Source organism: Schistocerca americana, chromosome 11 (genome assembly GCF_021461395.2).
Source record: "Schistocerca americana isolate TAMUIC-IGC-003095 chromosome 11, iqSchAmer2.1, whole genome shotgun sequence".
NCBI classification, from domain to species: domain Eukaryota; kingdom Metazoa; phylum Arthropoda; class Insecta; order Orthoptera; family Acrididae; genus Schistocerca; species Schistocerca americana.
Window position 1 is genome coordinate 70371848 of NC_060129.1, and position 20076 is coordinate 70391923.

Sequence of the window (20076 nt, forward strand, 5' to 3'; positions counted from 1 at the left end):
CTGTTTGCATCCCAGAATCCGAATGTACATTACATTTCCTGTTTTCTCTCTAACAATTTTGTGTTCCGCTTTTCGTCCCTTAGAACTCACAAAGCCCATTACCAAATAGGATCTACTTGCCTGGATTTCCAAAGCTGTGCGCCGTCGACGAAAGAAAAGCTTACTGTAATTTAAATACTGGAGCGAGGGAAGGCGATAGTACCCTTGGAATTTCATACAAAAAACTAAACTATCATGCAACCATTAAATCGATGAAATTTACGGACTGGGCAGACAAGGAAGATAAACACGAAAATAAAAGAAAGGTGGTTGCTTTACTGTAAACTCGATATAGGTTTAAAACTAAGTTTCCGACTTCTTCGAAGGTCGATTTGACCCTTAGCTTGAGGAGTTACTTGTTGGGAATTACTGGGAGAGACAGGGATATATACAAATACGTCAGCCCCATAACGCACTAGCATACCATATTGCAGTTGATAAGACAAATGTTGCAAGAAGAAGATATATTTCATGTAGTGGTGGGCAGGAAATCGCGTATCTGTTAGAAATCGCAGTGACTGAGAAGTCACAGATATCACAGTAGCAACTTTACAGAATCTAACTGCGATTTCAGTCACAGTTAGCAGTCGCAAGTAGTATTTCACATTCAAAGACGTGAGCCATCTTTTGGTCGAATTTAGCACTGCTTTCTGCGATTTCAGTGAAAAGTCGCAACTAAGAGTCGCAAGTAGCAACTAAAAAGCGCGGTTAACAGTGGCATCTGTTGGCCGAAGTTCGTACTACGTCCATCTCTGCGGTACACTATGGTGTCTAACTGCGATTTCCGTGACAAGTCGCAACTAAGAGTCGCAAGTAGCAACTAAAAAGCGCGGTTAACAGTGGCATCTGTTGGCCGAAGTTCGTACTACGTCCATCTCTGCGGTACGCTATGGAGTCTAACTGCGATTTCCGTGACAAGTCGCAACTAAGAGTCGCAAGTAGCAACTAGAAAGCGCGGTTAACACATCTGTGGGTCAAAGTTCGTACTACGTCCATCTCTGCGGTACGCTATTGAGAGTAACTGCGATTTCCGTGACAAGTCGCAACTAAGAGTCGCAAGTAGCAACTAAAAAGCGCAGTTAGCACTGCCATCTGTTGAGCAGAGTCAGAGTCAGAGTCAGAGTCAAACTGCGATTTCTGTGACAAATCGCAACTAAGAGTCGCAAGTAGCAACTAAAAAGCGCAGTTAACATACTTTTCCTAGTGTCATCTGTTAACCGACGTACGTACTCCGTTATGAGAGCCTTGTGCCTCACGAGATCGATGTGCTGTGTGTGCATATGAAGGGCTTATTTCAATAGTGGTACAAGTCCATTTTTGTTAATTTTGAGATATAGAGTCGTAAAGTTAAATGAGTGCTGAAAAATCTGCAGTTGAGATACCAGAAATATTCAAGCATATGGCTTCTTGCTAGAGATGAACTTTTATTTATGTTTGTTTGGATCGCTAACTTCAGAAGCATTATAGACAGAAAAGTGTAGGTAATGGACTTGTACCACTATTGAAATAAGCCCTTCATATTATATGACGACATGCACATTCAGCATCAGTTATGGTTGGTCAAATACTGCTGTGACTCTGAATGTATTATATTAATAAGAAGCAACACTGCCTTTTTCTCCTGAAAATATCAAGTAACGTAACAAATGTGTTTGATTCTGCTTCCAATATGACAGTTTTGGTTAATACTCCACATGCCTACAGGACTTTGCAATGTTAACACAGCAGAACTCAGACATCTGTATAAGTGTAGAGAAATGAAAACAGTCATATGAATGCCTCACTTTTGTTCCGACACAGTTCAAGACTCGGGAGAAAAGTTTTACACCTGGTGTTCTACATGGCAACTTCACACACAAGAACTTTTTGCCGACACTACTACCACCTACATAAGTAAGATTTTCCTGTGTCACTTTCAAGTAATGCACTTAAGCTATTTCTGATTTAACTGGAAGATCTGTACTTCCCACTTTCATATCAACAGCCTCAAAATGCATATTGTAGACTTCGGGATATGTTACAGGTCAGTGTCACACCAAGATTGGTGAGAAAGGGGGGGGGGGGCGGCACGTCGGTATCCAACAAGTGTTTACCAATAAATAAGTGGCGGAAAATTACGGGTATAGGACGGCTTAACATGTGGAAAATGACATTTTTATTATTCACTCAATGTATTTAACATTTATTATTCCTTTAAAATCGCACAACAACTTCAATAAAACACTTTAATCAGTCACACACTTATTTCATAATTATTTCACTTTTAAACTCGAAATCCTCTAAGAGCTGCCTTGAATCTTCACGAGCCTCTCTCAACAGCCTTGATGTGGATAGATAGGTACAGGAAACAGTAATCAGTCAGAACTGTGTCTGCAAAAACACAAGGATTATTAAACAATTTTTGCTGTCACTTTACTAGCAATATAATTGACAGAGTAGATTGCTAATATTTGCTATATCACATTTGCTAATATTTGCTATATCACATTCGCAAGAACGATCTCACTGAAGTAATTAAGTCCATCAAAACGCTTAGAAACTAACCTCTCGTCTGACGAAAACGGCCTAAAGACTGACAATTTCTTCAGCTCTGTTGACAATGATATTTTGAATTATCACTTTACTGAGTGACTGAAATGTAGTTCAGGTACCTATGAACATAACAATGTGTTAGAATTCATTTTCTAAACACGAACTATTACGGTACTGTGCGGCTACTTACATATTAATTACACTATTAATATTTTCACAGTTGTTTCTTTAATACAAAATTAAAGCCAACGGAAGAATAAACGTAAAACATACTTACCAATGACAGATTTGTTGAGATGCAATTTTCTGTGTGGACAGATGTAACTTTTTCATACGGTGGTACGTCGCAGAAATCGCAGGAGTCACAGAAATCGCAGAAGTCACAGAAATCGCAGAAGTAGCAGAAATCGCAGAAATCGCGGAAGTAGCAGAAATAGCAGTGGCGGAGGGATACGCGACTTAGGTTCCTTAACTGCGACTCTTAACTGCGACAAATCACAGTTAAGAATAACAGATACTGAAAAGTAGCATTAACAGAAATCACTGATATCGGAAAATCGCAGATTAGCCCAACGCTAATTTAATGTATAGCAAGCACTGAAGAATTACCGATACTCAACTTGGGCTTCTTTTACAGGAACGGAATATACAATCCGTACCTTACAAAAATTGATCGTCAATAAAGATAAGTACAACTCGTTACATCTTTTTTTTTTTTTTACTTTATTGTTATTTTAAAGCCTGTACAGCAGGCAGGCTGTCAGCAGCATACTACGCTGCTCTTCAGCCATAGAAGGTACAATCAGCAAAAACAGGAGAAAAACATAAAAGTTACAAAATGGTGGGCAATAAAACAGGAGACACAGAGAAACAAACACGGAGCCGTTCACACTCGACGATAAGCCACACTGCAAACTGTTGAGACGACGCACAAACACTGAAGGAGACGATGGCACTGGTGAACGATGGAGTGTGACGGTAAACACTGAACACTAAACATGACGGCACACACGATACACTGATGGCGGTGATCTCCGGCGCGCGAATGTCCACTGAGCGTGTGCGAGTCCGGGGACCTGCCAAGAGGGCAACAGGGATGAGGAGGGGGAGAGGGGAGGAAAAGAGGATGCCATGGCTTAGGAGACGGGGACAGGAGGATAGGGACAGGGGAGGGGGGGGCCCGGGGGACGAGGGACGAGAAAAGGAGGAGGGAGGGAAAAGGGAGAGAAGGGAGGGAGGGTGCCCCGAGGAGCAAGCACAGGAGGAGGGTGGGAGGATCAAAGTTGGTAGGAGGGGTAGATGGAGGGGAGGAGGGCATCATCAGGGAGGGGGAGCTGGCGGAAGCCACCTTGGGAGAGGGTAAGGAGGGTGGAGAGATGGAGACCGGGTGGGACGTGGGAGTACAGGCGTGGCAGCGGGCGGGGGTGGGAGAGGATCGGGGAGACGAGCGGGTGAGGAGGATCGAGTTTACGGGAGGTGTATAGGATTCGTATCCTTTCGAGGAAGAGGAGGAGGTGGGGGAAGGGGATAAGGTCATACAGGATCCGCGTGGGGGAAGGGAGACGGATGCGATAGGCAAGGCGGAGAGCATGGCGTTCAAGGATTTGGAGGGATTTATAAAAGGAAGGGGGGGCGGAGATCCAGGCGGGATGGGCGTAACAGAGGATAGGGCGGATGAGGGACTTATAGGTGTGGAGGATGGTGGAGGGGTCCAGACCCCACGTTCGGCCGGAAAGGAGCTTGAGGAGACGGAGTCGGGAACGTGCCTTGGCTTGGATTGTCTGGAGATGGGGAGTCCAGGAGAGGCGACGGTCGAGGGTGACGCCAAGGTACTTAAGGGTGGGGGTGAGAGCGATGGGACGGCCATAAACGGTGAGATAGAAATCAAGGAGGCGGAAGGAGGGAGTGGTTTTGCCTACAATGATCGCCTGGGTTTTGGAAGGATTGACCTTGAGCAACCACTGGTTGCACCAAGCGGTGAACCGGTCAAGATGGGATTGGAGAAGGTGTTGGGAGCGTCGCAGGGTGGGGGCAAGGGCAAGGAAGGCGGTGTCATCGGCAAACTGGAGAAGGTGGACGGGGGGTGACGGCGGCGGCATGTCCGCCGTGTACAACAAGTACAGAAGGGGGGAGAGGACGGAGCCTTGGGGCACACCGGCGGAGGGGAAAAAGGTGTAGGAATCGGTGTTATGGATGGTGACATAGGAAGGACGGCGGGAGAGAAAGGAACCGATCAGACGAACGTAGTTAATGGGAAGGGCGAAGGTTTGGAGCTTGAAGAGGAGACCGGAATGCCATACGCGGTCATATGCGCGTTCGAGGTCAAGAGAGAGGAAGATTGCGGAGCGACGGGAATTGAGCTGTTCGGAAAGGAGATGAGTGAGGTGAAGGAGAAGATCGTCGGAAGAGAAGGACGGCCGAAAGCCACACTGGGTAACGGGGAGGAGGCGGTGCTGGCGGAGATGCTGGTGGATGCGGCGGGTGAGGATAGATTCCAGGACCTTGCTGAAGACCGAGGTAAGGCTGATGGGACGGTAGGAGGAGACGGCGGACGGCGGTTTGCCAGGTTTGAGGAACATGAGGATACGGGAGGTTTTCCACAGGTCGGGGTAGTAACCGGTGGACAGGACTACATTGTAGAGCCTGGCCAGGGTGGAGAGAAAAGAGACAGGAGCTTCACGAAGGTGACGGTAGGTGACACGATCGTGACCAGGAGCGGTGTTGCGTTTGGTGCGGAGTGTATTGATGAGATCCTGTGTGGTGATGGGGGCATTAAGGTCCGTGTGTGGAATGTTGGCCAAGTACTGGAAACCAGGAGCGAGGGGAGGGACAGAGGTATCAGTTCGATCGCGGATATCTGGGAAGAGGGAGTAATCGAACTGGGGATCATCAGGGATGGAAAACACATCGGACAGGTAGGAGGCAAAGTGATTGGCCTTACTAAGGGCGTCAGGAAAGGGGTGATCATCGTGGAGAAGAGGATAGTAGGGGGAGGGTTGAGTTCCGGTAAGGCGACGGAAGGCGGTCCAGAACTTGGACGAGTTTATAGGGAGGGTAGCAGTTAAACGGGTGCATGTCTGTCGCCAGTCCCGGCGTTTCTTGGCCGCGAGCAAATTTCGAATGTGTCGCTGTAGTTGCCGGTGGCGTCGTAGGGTGTCCGGGTCACGCGTGCGGAGGAAGGCACGGTAGAGACGACGGGATTCACGGAGGAGGAGGACGGCCTGTGGTGGTAAGGTAGGATGGTGGGGGTGGATGGCAACAGTAGGGACGTGGGCCTCCACGGCCTCAGACAAGGTCTGCTGGAGAAAGGAGGCGGCATGGGTGACATCATCAGGACGGCGGTAGGCGAGAGGGTGGCTATCGACCTGAGTGGAGAGGGTATCCCGGTAGGCATTCCAGTTGGCACGGGAATAGTCATGGATGTACTTAGGGGGAGGGTCATGACGAGGGTCGGGGCGGGGGCGACGGCCGTCTGAAACGGTGAGGAGGACAGGGAGATGGTCGCTACCAATAGGCTCCAGGACATCCACCGTAATGCGACCAAGGAGGTTGGGGGAGGAGAGGATAACATCGGGAGTGGAGTTGGATTCGGGACGAGTATGCTGGGGGATGGGGATGAGGTCACCTTGAAGGGAGGAGAGGAACCGATGCCACCGCCGTAACTGGGCAGCGGAGCGACTATGGATGTTGAGGTCGGCGGCGATCACATAGGAGGAGAAGGTACGGTCGATGTGGGAGAGGAAGTCGAAAGGAAGAGGGGCGTTGGGGCGGACATAGATGGTGGCACAGGTAATGGTAAGGCCGGGGAAGAAGAGACTAAGGATCAGGTGTTCGGTGGGGTCGGGAAGGAGAGGCTGGAGCCGAACGGGGATCTGGCGGTGGTGGCCAATGGCAACTCCGCCACGCGCAACTGGGAGGGGATTATCGGAGCGGTGGAGGAGATAGGGGGAGGTGTGGATGGAGTGGTGGGGTTGGAGGAAGGTTTCATTGAGGAGGAAGGCATCCACACGGTGGGTAGCAAGGGTGTGCAGGAAGAGGTTCTTGTTGGCGGGAAGGGAGCGGATATTGTTGAAAAGGATACGATGCTGTCGCGCCATGATAAGGACTTAGACGAGGGTGTCAAGGCGGGAGAAGGTGAAATGGGCCTGGTTATTGGAAAAGGTGGCGTACATTTTAAGGTGGAATATGGAACGGGCGGCGAGGGAGATCTGTTGTAAGGTGTGGGGGCGCTGAAAGGGATGGACGTTTTGAAGGACAATGGTGAGGAACCTGATGATGTCCTCAGCAGTGGGGGGGGGACGAAGGGAATTGCCAGGAGGGGTGGGGGCGTCCAGGGGACGGACAGGTACGGTGAGTTCAGGAGTGGTGGGAGGGGGTCGGGCTTTGCACTTTTGGGAGTAGGTGGGGTGGGGGAGGCTGCAGGTATTACAGGAGGGAGGGGATTGGAGGTTGGGGCACTGCCGGAGGAAGTGCGCTTGCCGACAATGTGGGCAGGTGGGGGCCTCGCGGCACTCTGCTGTTGGATGTGCATTGTAGCGCAGACATCTCTGGCAGCGCAGGGATTGAGGGGGGGAACGGGAGGGGTCGACCTTGTACCGCTGATTGAAGAGGAGGGCACCCTCCTTCAGGAGACGGTCAATGGAGGGGGCGTCCTCAGAGAAAACCCGCATAAGGCGGGTGGGGCCGGTCGCGTTGAAAATGCGGCGGACCGCCCGCACCTCCAGGGTGGGATGGGCCTTCAGCTCCGCCAGCACCTCCTCCTCCGTGATCGACGGGCTAAGCCGAGTGATCACGGCGGTGAGGGTCGGCGGGCGACGCGGAGGTTGGGGTTGGCGGGTAGGAGATGGGGAGGGAGCAGGGGTGAGGGAGGCGTGAGGACCAAAACGGGTGATGGGGAGGCGGGAGAGGATGTCAGTATGGAGGGTTGGGCTGGGGGAGGAGATAAGAACAGAATCCCGTCTGGGAGTAAGGAGGGAGATGGGGACGCCAGGGAAATGTTGGCGGAGGAGGAGGGAGAGATTCCGGGCCTCGAGGAAGGAAGGATCGGGACGGGACAGGAGATATTTGTAGAGACCGGGTGGGGAGGAGGAGGAGGAGGAGGAGGGAGCGGGGCCTGGTGGGGAGACGTCCATGGCATTTTGGGGTGGGGATGGCGGGCGGGGTGGAGCCTTTTTAGGAGCAGAGGAAGTGGAGGCGCCACTAGGGCGTTTGACAGCGGCAGATGGGCGGGTGGTGACAGGAGGGACGGGAACGATGGGGAGGTGGTGGGAAGGGACAGGTCCCGGCACGGACGCAGCAGGCGGCGCCGGAGATAGTGACTGTGACGGTGCAGGCGAATGTGGCAGTGATGGTGATGGTGACGATGATGTCGGTGGTGGCGGTGATGGCGATGGCGATGGCGATGGCGATGGGGAGAGCTGGGCGTGGGCAGTGGCCCGACGGGCCACCACCCTAGCCGGAGCTGCAGTGACAGGCTGGGGGAGTGGGGGGAAAGGATCAGAACGAGAGGAAGAGGCGGGAGATGGGGAGACAAAGAGCGAGGGCGAAGGGATAGAGAGGAGGGGAGGGATGGAAGGAGGGGGGTGGGATTGGGCACACCAAGTGATAGTGGTGGAGGCGGCGGAAGGGGACGTATACACGATGGCGGTGGTGGTAGTAGTGACGGTGGTGGTGGGGGCGGACATGACGACAAGGCGACGGCGACGGCGACGGCGACGGCGACGGCGACGGCGAGAGGCAGGGACGCTGCTGCCGCGGACGGGGCCGGGGCGGCGGCGGCTGCGGCTGCTGCTGCTGCTGCTGCTGCTGCTGCTGCTGCTGCTGCTGGCTGGACTGCTGCTGGCTGGACTGCTGCTGCCACCGGAGGGCTGGCTGGCTGGCTGGCTGGCTGGCTGGCTGGCTGGCTGCGGGACCACTGCTGCAGGCCGGGACCGGGAACTGCTGGCTGGCTGGCTGGCTGGCTGGCTGGCTGGCTGGCTGGCTGGCACCTGGAACCCCTAACACTTCGATTAGCGCGAAAAAGGCACAATCGAAGGGCGGTAACCTTGCGGTGTACCGCCGGAGATGCTCGTTACATCAGAACGTTGCTATATCTAAAGAATACCTTACCAAGAAATTTTGTGGGTATGAAATATATTCTTGACAGACAAACCAAGGGCGAGGGTGGTTATTGTTATTTTATTAGCAGTATAGAAATATATACTTGATATAACTACGGAATTGTTTCTCTCTCTCAATATTTTCGTGCTGAACTTGTAAATTAAATAAGCAGCGCTTGAATACTCCAGTGTTGCTGGGCGCTGCCAACAGATGTCACTGCGAGGCGCCACCTCAGAAAATATTTTAGCTCCGTCTGCAATTCGTGACTGGCCGAAAACGAGTCGCATTGTAGCAACTACACCTAAAAACAAAGCTTACGCACACAATTCTGTGGGAGCTGTGACGTTAGCGTTCTGCAGTTGAGCAGTGCTATCTGTGGTAGAAGCGGTGTTTCATGTTTGGAAGCGTGGTCACTGCATTCAGCATTGGTTTGTTTTCGTAGCAATGACTGAAAGCATGGCTTTGTTTTTGTAACATTTGTGGCGGAAATCTTGTTCTCACTGTCATATGCGATTCGGATTGTTATTGAGCATCTGCTCAAAATGCCATGCAAGTGCTGTATGCCCTATTGTAGGGGAAACTGCGACAACGGTTTAAAAGTTAGCGTCTTTTCATTCCCGTCTGATGAAGCATTAAGATTGAAACGGATCGCTGCAGTTCGTAGGAATGACTGGGAACCCAGTAAACAGTTCGTTGTAAGTATCTGTAATTTAACTTTATTTCTATATTGTTACCCTTTTTAATACTGTTATGTCACAGAACTGAATATTCAAATCAATAGCCTATCTATAACGAAGCATAATACTTTTAAGCTCACTTTATGCAGTCCTCAGTTAGATTTCATTTGTCAGTTTACATTCTGCCTTACGTTAACAGTGAAATATATGCTTCTTTTCTGATATGTGAACTGCATTTCACTGCAGACGTCATTGAGAAAATTATCAGTGCTTACGACCCAAAACTGGCAAACTCTTTACAGTTTATAGCACCTTTGGACAGTCCACGTTTAAAGAAACGTTCGTGAAAATTTATCGTAAAGGGTACTTGTAATCAGTTTACAGATTAAAGTACAGGTTCCTTAATTTTCTTACGATATTGTTAAATATCTAAGATCATTAAACATTGCTATACGAATCTCATGTTTATCTCTCTCTATTTGCAGATGCTGTACCATCAAAGTTGCCAGGAAGACCTACGTATTTATCTTCAAAACAAGCACCAGCTCGAGAAGATCGAGAGGGTCGCGAACGTTTGGGGAACCAAACACTTGAGAAAGTCATTGAGCAGAGTGTGGGATCACACAAAAAATGATGGAGAAGAGTTCATTTGCTAGTTTAGAAGATTTTAAATCAAAATTATCTGATTGTGAAAAGCACAGTGACTGGGTCACGGGTGTTAAAGGATGCTCCTTATCTAAGTGTTGTGTGTCATGTCGTTATAAATAGTGATTTAGTGTTAAGTGCATTTGGGAAGGAAGCTGAGCTAAATTGTGCTGGTAAGATTAAATTATCAAACCAAGTAAGTGATACTGGTACAGTTAGCAAAATTTTGAAAGAGTTGTATGTGATGTTTCATATAAATGAGGCTCCATTTGAGGCTAGTTTGCCTTGCATTGAAGACATTTTGGAAAACTTGTAAGAAAAATTACCAGAAAGTGAGCATAAAATTAAATTTTTGAAGGAACAAATTTCATTTCCAGGATTTAATAGTCCAACAGAGATTAGGTACGGGAGTGTTTCAATGATTTTATGGTCATTAGCTTATTCTATCAGGCCACATGCATATAGGTTTTTGACGAGTGCTCGTAAATTTTCCATTCCAAGTCCCAGTACTTTGTCAAAACTTTGCAGTAAACTTCCAACTAACCCAATCATTGAGCTTCAGAGTGAGCAGTTTCTCAGTTACATACCACAGAAAGTTGGTGCTTTATCTGTGAATGATAAAACTGTCCTGTTGATGGATGAGATTTATTTAAAGTCACAACTTGACTATAAAGGTGGCAATGTTGTAGGTGGTGCTTTTAACACAGATGTGGTTTTGTGTGCAACTAGTACTTATGTTTTTATGATCCAGAGTATGGATTCAGTGTACAAAGATGTGGTGCATATTCTCCCAGGTCACACAATTCAATTAAACTAGAAGCAGTGGGATTTCAGGTAATAGTAGTAGCTGACTTCTGCAGACCGCCCAATTTACTATTTTGTAGATACTGTACACATTTTAAAATGTAAACGGAACAACTGGGGTAACGAAAAGGACCAAATTTTGTGCTTTCCTTCTTTTAGTGATAGCTTGAAGGGAGGTCTTGCTTCTGTAACAGCACTGAAGGAACTACATTTACTAGAAAAAGGTGAACTATTGCAGTATGGCAGCACTTTAACACTTAAGTCACCATATCCAAATTCTTTTGAATGGCAAATTGTGAAATTAGCATTGCGTATTTTTAATAACACGACAGTTGTTGCAATGCAACAACTAGGTGCAAGAAAGAATTTGGAAACTGGGAGAGTATTGCCACATTTGTAAAAATAATAAGTCAGTGGTTTGATATTAAATGTTGAAACGCTGCTGAAGGGTAAAAGGCTAAGAAATGTTTACCAAGAACAGATTACTCTCAATTCAAAACATATTCATGACTTTTTGAGAAACTTTCTCTCGTGGTTGTGTTCATGGGAAGATTGCAATGGAGGAAAGAAATTGACCAGAGAAACACACTTTGCTCTCAAACATACTACTGCAGCCTTTATTGATTTTAGTGAATACTGGCTGTGTGAGAAGAAGAGAACATATTTGCTCTTTGGGAAAATACAGACAGACAGTTTGAAGGACAGGTTTGGGAAATACCGCCAACTTAATGGGGGAAGTTACCATGTATCGCTAAGGCAGGTATTTGGAACAAGGAAAATTAAGGGAACAGAGTATGTTTCCTCTTGTATTAAAGTCCAAAGTGTTTGGTGATGTTGTAAGACCTAATTATGTTGATGCTGCTTGTTGTAGAATCCCAGGCTTTCAAGATATCGACAACCCAGAGCTATTAAATGTAGTAGTTGATGATAGTGATGTTGATGAAATAGAGGAAAACACTTGGCCATTACTCCATTATATTGCTCACACCAAGTGCATCTGAAAATAAATTGTCCATATTGTGAAGGGTTTGTAACAGCCGAAGAAACAAGACAAGCAGATGATTTGATAATGGCAAATGACAGGGGAGGTTTAACATACCCTAGCAGTGATGTAGTCACATGTGTTTCCTATGGATACTTAACACTACAAAAAATTCTTAAAGAAAAGGAAAAATTTGTTCCTGCAACAAGTAAATCAAAGAAATGTGCTTGTGAAAGAAGCAGCCATTAATGTGCCAAAAGACTTACTTCTTGGTTTCCATTGTTTAAAAGGTCACACTCTTGAATCTATCATACATTGTATATTGACTTGCAGTGCAAATATTTTACTAAACAACTTTGTAAAACGAAAAAATGATGTGAGTGTGACAAAAGATGTAAGTATTTACAAAAGAATGAAAAAGTCTTGACATCTGACTCCTTGTCACAAAAAATTGTGAAATAAATATTTTCTGGACATTTACTTATTAAAGTGAAGCTTGTTAAGTATCACATGCCCCTTTTTCATGAGTTATTAAATGAAAAAACTTTTAATAAATGATTTACATTGTTTGCGGTGAATTTTTAAGGTCCTAGTGTAATTTTATTAACAATCAAGGAAAATCATTATTACTTATGTAGTCTAAACTATCATGTGGAAGGTTACCTAATTATAAAATCGAATATGTAGCAAGGCAATGCTGTAAGTGCTTAAAGTTTTACGTCGCATGAAAAGTAGGTAGTGGTGACTGAAAAAATAGGATAAATGATTTATTTTATTTGTAGGCGAATTTTGAAGGTCCTAGTGTATTTTTTTATTTATTTATGTTTTTTTTTGTATTCAAGGAAAATCATTATTCCTTAGGTAGTCGAAATATTGCGTTGGTTACCTAATTGTAAGATCTAATCAGCAGCAAGGTGACGCTATAAGTGCTTAAAATTCTAAAAAGTAGGTAGTTGTGGCTATATGAACTGCCTTTGAAGATACAGGATCCAATATTTATATAAATCTTTTTCACTCGATCGTGTTACGCCACAATTCATCATTTACAAACTAGGTGATACAGTATGCAGTACTCTCTTAGTTGAAGGCTTCATTGTTTTCGTTACTTCTAACATTAGTTAAATAGCGAATGTGCATTCCCTTGAGCTACTTCAGTGCTAGTTTCTGAACTCAGTCGCAGAGCTGTGACGTCACAGCGGCGTTGTGAAGCTTTGTTTCTTGGTGGTGTTGATAGGAGAAGTACGAATAGGTTTGTTGAAACAGTCGCCGGCGGGGTCACACACATGGTTGTTGCAAACAGAAAACGTACCGTCGCCATATTTTTTAAATTTTGCCCGTGTACTTTCTGTATGTCTTCATTAGCGTCATCAACCCCATATTTTCTCTGTTTTAACTTCTGCAACTTTTCCGCCACTTTACCGTTTTTAACAAAGTCACCGTTGTATTGCCTTTTTATATCGTTTGTTATCTTCCCATAATGTGTTTTTTTCTCTCTTTTCTTATTTGGGCTTTACGCATCTATCGCCAGGGTGGATTGACATTCAGTAAGGGGAAAAAATTAACATCTCGAGGGTTGGATCACCTCACTTCCAGATTGGAGGATTATGCCACCCGGGCTGCTCTCAAGGTGCCTTTGCCATCTGTCTGCTGGCTGCCGCCCGGTGCTCCCCACCATCACCGCCGCCGCCGACATCCCCCTGTCCTCATCACAGCCACCCTCCATATTTGTCTATTTCCCCATTTCAGTGACTCCTATTGCCAGTGGACAACGAATTCCATCATGGACACACCCACTAGCACCATCATTTACACCTCTACTTGCCCCGCATCCACCATTACCTCGTGGAGTGCCTCCCACTACCTTAAACAATGTCCTAACCTTGGCCTCGTCCTTCCTGCAACATCTGCTACGAATTCCACCCCACCCACTCCTCCAAATGCAAATCCTGAGCTCACTGTCCCCATTCACCACACTGACCAGCCCATCCATCCCATCAATTTCCTCCACCCTCCCCCTACAGCGGAAGACATCTGGTTCCTGACCATTGTTCTGCAGAAATCCACCCACTGCAACATCAACACACAATCCAGCAGATCTCCCTTGCTGCTGCTCCGTCTTCCATTTCAATAGCTACGCTACTTACTCTCACAACCAGGCCCACTTTATCTTCATATGCCTAGACACTTGTTTAAGCTCCTCTCTGCTTTTCCCCTCCCACTCTGCTGAGCTACTGACAGACAAAACAACGAAACTATCGTCTGAAGAACACGTGTCTGATTTCTACCAACCACATACAGGCCCATTCTGAGTGCTGCGCAGAGTGCCAAAAGACTACGTGATAGATTGGATTTTCTTAGTGCGAAAACACACAGCAATCACAGACAATTCTAGCTACTTAATCCATGGCAGCAAATGGATAAATGTATGTACAATGATGCTGGGAGTGGAATGACAAATCGACATGATTGGGCTGAGCGCCCTTTATTTGACAAAATAATACTAATCTGGAATCTAGATTTCTAATTTTTATGATGGCATTCAGATCCACAGATACCATTCACCACATCAACCAGCTCTGTGCTGCATTGTGCAGCTACCTACTGCCAGGTACTCCATATCAATGACATCATGAGAGAGCAGAATGGGACGCTCCGTGGAACTCACAGACTTTGAACATGGTCAAGTGATTGGGTATCACCTGCGTCATACGTCTGTATGTGAAATTTTCACACTCCTAAACATACCTAGGTGCACTGTTTCCGATGTGATAGTGGAGTGGAAACTAGAAGTAACATATACAGCACAAAAGCGTGCAGACCGACCTCGTCTGTTGACTCGCTGAGACCGCCGTCAATTGGAGAGGATCGTTATGTGTAGTAGGCAGACATCTATCCTGACTGTCACACAGGAAATCAGAACTGCATCAGGATCCACTGCAAGTACTATGAAAGTCAGGCAGCAGGTGAGAAAACATGGGTTTCATGGTCGAGCAGCTGTTCATAAGCCACACATCACGCCGGTAAATGCCAAACGACGCCCCGTTTGGTGTAAGGAGAGTAAACATTGGACGATTGAACAGTGGAAAAACGTTGTGTTGAGTGACGTATCGTGGTACACAATCTGGCGATCCAATGAACAGGGTGTGGGTATGGCGAATGTCTGGTGAACGTCATCTGCTAGCGTATGTAATGCCAACAGTAACCTTCGGAGGTGGTGGTGTTATGGAGTGGTGGTGTTTTTCATGGAGGAGGCTTGCACTCCTTGTTGTTTTGTGTTGCACATTCACAGCACGGGCCTACATTGATGTTTTAAACACCTTCTTGCTCCCACTGTTGAAGATCAAGTCGGGGGTGGTGATTGCACCTTTCAACACGATCGAGCACCTATTCGTAACGCACGGCCTGTGGGGGAGTGGTTACACGACAATAAGATCCCTCTAAAGGACTGGCCCGCACAGAGTCTCGACCTGAATCCTACAGAACACCTTTGGGATATTTTGGAACGTCAACTTCGTGCCAGGCCTCACCGACCGACATCAATACCTCTCCTGTGCAGCACGCCGTGAAGAATGGGCTGTCATTCCCGAAAAAGCCTTCCAGCACCTGATTGAACGTATGCCTGCAATAGTGGAAGCTGTGATCAAGGCTAAAGGTGGGCCAACACTGTACTGAATTCCAGCATTACTGATGGAGGGCGCCACGAACTTGTAAGTCATTTTCAGCCAGGTTTCCGGATACTTTTGATCACATAGTGTATGTTTCGTAGGGGGAAACTGCTGCTAATTTTCAAGCTTTTACGTGAATATACAGTGCTATTACAAATGATTGAAGCGATTCATAAATTCACTGTAACTCCATTCATTGGCATATGGTCACGACACACTACAGATACGTAGAAAAACTCATAAAGTTTTGTTCGGCTGAAGCCGCACTTCAGGTTTCTGCCGCCAAAGCGCTCGAGAGCGCAGTGAGACAAAATGGCGACAGGAGCCGAGAAAGCGTATGTCGTGCTTGAAATGCACTCACATCGGTCACTCATAACAGTGCAACGACACTTCAGGACGAAGTTCAACAAAGATCCACCAACTGCTAACTCCATTCGGCGTTGGTATGCGCAGTTTAAAGCTTCTGGATGCCTCTGTAAGGGGAAATCAACGGGTCGGCCTGCAGTGAGCGAGGAAATGGTTGAACGCGTGCGGGCAAGTTTCACGCGTAGCCCGTGGAAGTCAACGAATAAAGCAAGCAGGGAGCTAAACGTACCACAGCCGACGGTTTGGAAAATCTTACGGAAAAGGCTAAACCAGAAGCCATACCGTTTACAATTGCTACAAGCCCTGACACCCGATAACAAAGTCAAACGCTTTGAATTTTCGGCGCGGTTGCAACAGCTTATGGAAGAGGATGCGTTCAGTGCGAAACTCGTTTTCAGTGATGAAGCAACATTTTTTCTTAATGGTGAAGTGAACAGACACAATGCGCGAATCTGGGCGGTAGAGAATCCTCACGTATTCGTGCAGCAAATTCGCAATTCACCAAAAGTTAACGTGTTTTGTGCAATCTCACAGTTTAAAGTTTACGGGCCCTTTTTCTTCTGCGAAAAAAACGTTACAGGACACGTGTATCTGGACATGCTGGAAAATTGGCTCACGCCACAACTGGAGACCGACAGTGCCGACTTCATCTTTCAACAGGATGGTGATCCACTGCACTTCCATCATGATGTTCGGCATCTCTTAAACAGGAGATTGGAAAACCGATGGATCGGTCGTGGTGGAGATCATGATTAGCAATTCGTGTCATGGCCTCCACCCTCTCCTGACTTAACCCCATGCGATTTCTTTCTGTGGGGTTGTGTGAAAGATTCAGTGTTTAAACCTCCTCTACCAAGAAACGTGCCAGAACTGCGAGCTCGCATCAACGATGCTTTCGAACTCATTGATGGGGACATGCTGCGCCGAGTGTGGGAAGAACTTGATTATCGGCTTGATGTCTGCCGAATCACTAAAGGGGCACATATCTAACATTTGCGAATGCCTAAAAAAACTTTTTGAGTTTTTGTATGTGTGTGCAAAGCATTGTGAAAATATCTCAAATAATAAAGTTATTGTAGAGCTGTGAAATCGCTTCAATCATTTGTAATACCCCTGTACTTCGCACATCCTTTTGCAAGTGAGAAGATATCATGAAGTACGATTGGGAAAGCCCGTAATTTAACCATCTATGTCCCTTTATTGAGTCCAGATGTGTGAGAACTGGTTGAACAGAGAGATCGTCAAATACCCTGGGAAATGTAGTAGCACCCCAGACAATAACACCTGATTGTGTTCCCGTATGCTGGGACTGTCTGTTTGATATCCCACCACTGTCTGCAGCATCTCCAGACAAGTGTTCGTTGGTATTCGGGGCTCAGTTTGAAGTGTGACTAATCACTGAAGACAATTCTACTCGACTCAATGAGATTCCAGGCCGAATGTGCCCGACACCACTGAATACGAGCTTGATTCTGTACAGGGGCGACGTGGCCACAGCTCCTTTCTGTGAGCCGCCTGTTGATAGTCCCTGCAGTAAATGAAGTACCAGTTGCACGTCAGCTCGACAATAATGATAAATCCGGCGCTCTGAGTGTCTCTCTGATGACTGCTCCGACCTCACGTTCTGTCATCTCCCGAGGTCAAGTGCTTCCTTCTTGATGCTATGTTTGGCCACTGTTTACCCATTCCTGCTAACATAGGAAAATAGTGCCATCACTCCCCTCAGATGACGAGCGATTCGTCTATTACTCTAACTGCCTTCTTTCAGCCCAACAAGTCTCCCAAATGATTACAGCTGTATATAGTGTCTACGTACCTGTCTGCCAGGCATAATTGCTGTCCAGAAGAGTACACAGAATGAAATTCGTAAAGATTGTATTTTTTCCTGCCGACATGTCCCTCGTTTACTAACTTCGCCAGTTGCGCGTTGAAATTGCTCTGCAGCGTCACACATTCATTCATCGACCACCAAAGTTTACAAATTTGCATTTTCTGTCAATATCTGCATTCATTTTAATTTTTGACCAATCTGCACAAGTTGTTTGTGGTGCACCTTTTTCTTCTTTTTCCCCTGTCACAGTGTAAAAAATATCTGTATGTTTCACACCACGCTGTATAATAAAGTAAATACTAATTAGATTAATTCTCCCATATACACAAATGAAGTGCTTGGGCAGCCTTTTGTCAACTGCCCAATTTTTTAAAATAATGATATGGAAATGAAGAAATAGATAGGATTTCGTCGTTCTTCTGACTTGGTAAGTAACAAAATTCCTTAGTTGAAGATAAATAGCGGACTGAATTTAATCATCATGAGAAAAAAGTCTTTCGCAACGGCATTTATATGTAAAACGTTCTCGGTTTTCTTGCCGCATCAATTCGGGATAAAATCGCGAGCTTTCGACGATAGCCCCCATCGTCATCGTCAGGATGACATGAATTTAAGCATATGTCACGTTTGATTTGTTTCTATTTTTAATGAAGTGCCTTTGATCCATGTGCTTGTTTCCCCCGTGCTGCCCACTTCTATAACTAGTCTCGCACCTATATCACCCACATGAACAGGCTATAGCATTGTACGGAATTCTTCTATAGCGTGTCGGTTATGGGTTAAGTGCAGCAATCGAGAGTACTTGCGCGGATTCCATGGTCATGATATGCAGCATGTTGCCAAATGTTTTCCGATGATTGTCACCCTCGCCAACCGAAAATATTCTCCTTCAAGGTAGGGCAGATATTCGAAGGATGTAGCATCGCTGTTCTCAACAATGTAGGTGGTTGTATGTCCGAACATCCATAGTGCTACATTTTCTTTCATAACTGGTCATCACATGCGGTCCCGCCACGTCCCTTCACGAACGTTCAGATAGCGTGCTGAAATGTTACGTTATAAATATATAAAGAATTAGCCCTAGTTTTAACTATCGCCTGAAAATATCGTAAATAATTTTGCATATAAAAATAAATTTGTATATAATTGAAAGAAACGATGTACTAATGAGATGATGTATTTCTAGTTAATTATGAATTATTTTGTAAAGAAGTATCTTTGAGTTAAAATGTTGAAACAAAATGTAGCAGGTACGCTCGTTTGTCTAACGATATGACATAAAAGCGGAAGACGACTTGTTTTCCCCTCTCTCTTTTGTCCTGCGGTACCGAGATAAGCTGTGTAGTGTCACATGTGTGCTTTTGTGAAATAATTATGTCAATTTCATCTTAAGTAGCCGTGTTTCATTTGAAGATCCCTTTCCTTGCTGTTCACGTTACACATGAGTTTAGTATGGACTTCTTAGTGCAGTTTCGGGCTGTATTGGAGAGAAGTTGTTTCTGGGATTGTTTGGGGGTCATGGCCGAACACTGTTAGCGGTCATTCGCAGTTTAATCAATCACATTCTGATTCATACGTCCCTGAGATTATTTTTATGTATGTTTTTCTCTCAAAATCGGGGCAATGTTATAACGCGAACCGTGTAGTATTCAGATCGGTCGTTTGCCTCCAAAGAATGTCGTCTATCAATGCACTCGCCGGTCTGATATAATGACGATGCTGGAAGACTGCACAGCGTCAGTATAATCTGTTCATCATAAGAATAAAACTGATGTAACCATTACGTCATGTATTCTTGTATGTTTGCTTTAATATACTTGGATTTCGTTTCACGTGGAGCGGAAATCAATCTGAGACCAGTACAGTCAAGTAAGATCATAAGGATACGTTTTGTGCTGTGTTACACGCACACAGACGGAGCGATAATGCGGAACAACAGCTATACCGGAGCATCAAACTTGGACAGCACTGGCCAGCCAGCGGTCCAACTTACCTGCAATGATGTGAACAGTTGCAGTTCAGATGTAAAACGAGACGAGGAAAGAAACAAGATAGCTTCGAATGTCATTTAATTTTTAAACAGAATGAAACTATATTTGGAGAAACTCCACGACTACCGCTCACTTCTCAGTCACCAGACAGCAAGCATGAAATGCAATTGTTGTCACCTGACATGGTGTTCTAATTACAAACAAGAGTGATGAAACCAGAATGAGATTTTCACTCTGCAGCGGAGTGTGCGCTGATATGAAACTTCCTGACAGATTAAAACTGTGTGCCCGACCGAGACTCGAACTCGGGACCTTTGCCTTTCGCGGGCAACTGCTAGCCCGCGAAAGACAAAGGTCCCGAGTTCGAGTCTCGGTCGGGCACACAGTTTTAATCTGCCAGGAAGTTTCAAGAGTGATGAAAATTTCCAACTTAAACATAGCGAGC